Source organism: Alligator sinensis, unplaced genomic scaffold (assembly GCF_000455745.1).
Source record: "Alligator sinensis unplaced genomic scaffold, ASM45574v1 scaffold760_1, whole genome shotgun sequence".
Lineage (NCBI taxonomy): Eukaryota > Metazoa > Chordata > Crocodylia > Alligatoridae > Alligator > Alligator sinensis.
Window position 1 is genome coordinate 2,297,364 of NW_005841989.1, and position 3,773 is coordinate 2,301,136.

Here is a 3,773-nt window from a genome sequence, read left to right on the forward strand (position 1 = left end):
TTTGCCACTTGATTCACCTGTACAATTAAAAAACCCACTGGATGTATTTTGTGCAAAGGACAGCTCAGCTGTTTACCCTGCTGCATGCAAGGCCTGTCAGTTAGCAGGAGACACCTTCCACGACTGGCATCTGACTTGAAAGCAGTACAGACAGACACAGGCCAAGTGCTCTCATCTGTATGTACAAAAAACTTCCATGAAAAAGGCCCCAAGCCAGACAATGCTTTTTGAAAAATAACTTTATCCACGCATGTACATGTGTCACTATCTTTTAGTAAACAGCTTTTTCCTTACACATTTTTCAGTCTGTTTAAAATCCACCATCTAGATTTACAGTATATACAGTCTAGATCACATGGGAAAATTAGTACATCCTCCACATTTATATATTTACAATCTTTGGAGCAAGAATTATTTTTTTTTTTTAAAAAAACCCCAAAACAAAACAAAACAATAAAAAACACCAACAATTTATAAAACTCTTTACAATAGAAATATGCTGCAGTCACCTGCAGAGGGCACAGGGATATTCACGCTGCTGGAGCTCCAGATGTTAGTAAGCCTGCCTGAGTTTGGAGTCGACAGGTGCTGTGCGGTAGATCCTCATGTTTCCTGCCAAAGGGATCAGATATGGCCACAGAGGGGTGGCCTGCTTTGCTGGTACTTGGGAGCAGCTCCACCTTATCCAGGCAGGATGCATCTGGGAAAGTAGGGACAAAGGACCCCATTGTGGTATCCCCTTCCACATCTGCCTCTACCCCAAAATGTGTGTCAATGCCACACCATGGAAATCCAGCACCACCATCAATGAGTTGAGTGTGAGCTGCTGTGAAATGACATGATATCAGAAGGACTAATGGTGTTGGGTCATGTTTGCAAACAGCAAAATGTGGAAGATCTAAGACCACACATCCCCTTCTACTCCCCTGCCAGGCCCCCAGGGGCATCTCAGTAGTTTTAAAATGAGCTCAGTGTCCGCAGTCCTGCTGGACGTGACAGAGAGCTGACAATCCCATGGTGGAACTGGGAGCAAAAATCACGGAAACAACGTTCCTGTGCCCCAGCCACAACAGGGTTTTTTGGTGGCTCCCAGACAGATGTGGCATCTCTCCTGCCCTGCTTCCCATATACCCCAGGGCCACTGTGCTCCAGGCTTTGGAAGCTAGTTTCAGAAACATGACTAAGAGTGACACAGCCACATACAACACCTGCAGCTGCCACTGCTTTCCTCAGGGATGCCCTTGCTGACAGGAGTGCAGTGGGACCGTAGAGAAGCTTGAGGAGGGCTGGTTGCTATCAGATCTGCTCTTGCAAGCTGGTTCCCAGTCAATCTAAAGCTTGGCCTGGACTTTGCAGGCTGCTTACTCTCAATTGGATTAATTGCTTGGTGGGTACTCCTTGGTCTTCCAGCAAAGCCAGACATGCTTCAGTCTGCAGGAAATGCTACAGCTGGGGACAGCAATGCATTGGTGCTATGAACTAAGGTCTCCCATGACCCGGCAGCCAGTGGAGGATCCTGAAATGGAAAGCCAAGAGGGCAACTTGGGACAGGTAACTTTGTAATGCCTCTTAAGCAGTCCATGCACTCTCATAGAGAGTGATCTCCTTTGTGTGGGAGGGCATAGGTCTGCAGATCATGGACTAGATCTTCCCTGCCTGCTCCACACAGGCAGTGGGGCTGTCGCACATTCAGGAATGTCTATATCAGGGGTGGGCAATTATTTCAGGCAGAGGGCCGCTTACCCAGTTTTGGCAGGCTGTTGAGGGCCGCATGGGTAGCCCCACCCCTTGACAGGTGCCCTGCCCCCTGGGCACCATCTTGGGACCAATGTCCCAGGGCCAGCACCAGTTGGGGGGCTGCAGCTGTTGTCACCACACACAGCCCCAGCGGGTGAGCCCAGAGCTGGTGCGGGGCCCAGGTTGGCACCGGGGCTGGGTTACAAGGTGGTGCTGAGTGCAGGGGGGGAAAAGCAGCCCCTCTCCTGCCCCATGGCCGGCACTCCCTGCTGCAGCCGCTCACAGCCTGGGTAGGGTTGTCCGGAGCAGGCACAGGCAGCCCCATGCAGGCTGTGAGTGGCTGCAACACAGGGCACCAGCCATGGGATGGGGGAAGAGCCACTTTCCTCCACGCCGGGAAGGAGCCAGGGGAAAAGCTGAGGGGGGGGAGAAGCAGCCCCTCTCCTGCCCCATGGCCGGCACTCCCTGCTGCAGCCGCTCACAGCCTGGGTAGGGTTGTCCGGAGCAGGCACAGGCAGCCCCATGTGGGCTGCTAGCAGCTGCAGCATGGAGTGCTGGCCATGGGGTGGGCGAGGGGCCACTTTTCCCCCACACCACGCTCAGCGTTTTCCCGGGCTCCTTCCCTGCCCAGGGTCCTCCCCCGCTCCTTCCCCTGTACCTGTGGTTCTGGCATGGGGCAGCCACGTGCTCCCAAGCCAGAAGCCCCAACTGGGGCTTCCGGCTGGGGTGTGGGGTCAGGCAGGTCCTGCTGCTGTGGGAGCCCACTAGGCTTCCCCTGGGTCATACTGCCCTTGGTTCCTGTAATTTTTAACAGGAACCAAGGGCAGATAAATATTAATTTTCTAAATTTTTTAGGTGCCCCACGAGCCAGATACAATGGCCTCGTGGGCCGCATTCAGTCCACGGGCTGTATTTTGCTCACCACTGGTCTATATAATTCAGAGTGTCACTGTACTCAGGAGCACCAAGCTGTCTTGAAATGAGTTGCTTTGGCCACAGCCCCAAGCCTGCCTCTGATCCAGAGGGAGTGGATCTGAGAGACACCAGTGGCACTCTAATCCACTTCACACCTGCTGAATCCAGGCCTCTGAGCAGGTCAAAAACATTAGTTGGCACTTGTGTCACTGCAGTGGACAAATACAATAATGGAGTCAGCACTGCTAACAGGGCAGTCAGCAGGACCCACAAGATTCAACTGACTCTGAATTAGCAGGAGTGGATATGTACAACTTCCCTTCACCTAACAGTGCCAGCTAGTCAGGTGGGCATCCCAGGCCGTGTGCTGCCCAAGAGACTTCTTCAGAACAAGCAACTCCAAAGGGGCTCTACCACTGCCATCAGATAACATGTGGCTGTGCCATGTTGGTAGGAACAGAACAGACAGCCTGGGGCAATGCCTGAAGCTGCTAAAATGTCTCAAATTACCCTCTAGACACTGGGAAAAGGAGGGAGCTGGGGAACAGACACCAAATGCAGGAATCAGGAAGACCTAAACACTTCCTCCACACTCACTCAGCAGTCACTGGTAGGGCTGCGCAAAGCTTTGGGTGCTGATTTGATTCAGAGGAGATTCGGCCCAATTTGGCGGCCAGATCTCTGAATCCTAATTGAATCAGGAGATCAAAAAAAACGTCTGAATTGATTCAAAGCTCTCTGAATTGATTCAGGCAGTCCTCGCTCACTGCTGCAGGGAGCTGGACCTGGACTATGTGCTTGTAAGTAGAGGATGGGGGGGGGGCTGAAGAAGGGGACCATGGGGGGACCCCTGGCAGGCACAATCCCCTGCCTGCTCCCCCAGCCCCCTGTGTGCCCCCCAACCCCTGCCCACTCTCCCAGCCTCCCTCATGGCTGCCCCAGCTGGCCCCAGATCTCGACTTTTTAAAAAAAAAAGCCCCCAATCACTGGCTACTGCCAGGCGGTGGGGGGCGGGGGGCAATCCCCACTGCCCCATGCTTCATGGGGGGCTCTGCCACAAGCCCCCACCACCTGCCCGCTCTCCCAGCCCCCTCCCCCATGGCTGCCCTGTCCAGCCCCAG

At 53.7% G+C, this 3,773-nt stretch overlaps 1 protein-coding gene across 2 annotated transcripts in view; it reads right to left on the minus strand.

The window, feature by feature from the left end:
- Positions 1 to 228: 228 nt before the first annotated feature.
- ST3GAL4 (ST3 beta-galactoside alpha-2,3-sialyltransferase 4) overlaps positions 229 to 3,773 on the minus strand; it is a 188,024-nt gene continuing 184,479 nt past the window's right edge. For both annotated transcript variants that reach the window (XR_003093510.1, XR_003093509.1), the window contains exon 15: positions 229 to 700. The gene's annotated coding sequence lies outside the window, so the exon portion shown is untranslated. The remainder of the gene's footprint in view (positions 701 to 3,773) is intronic.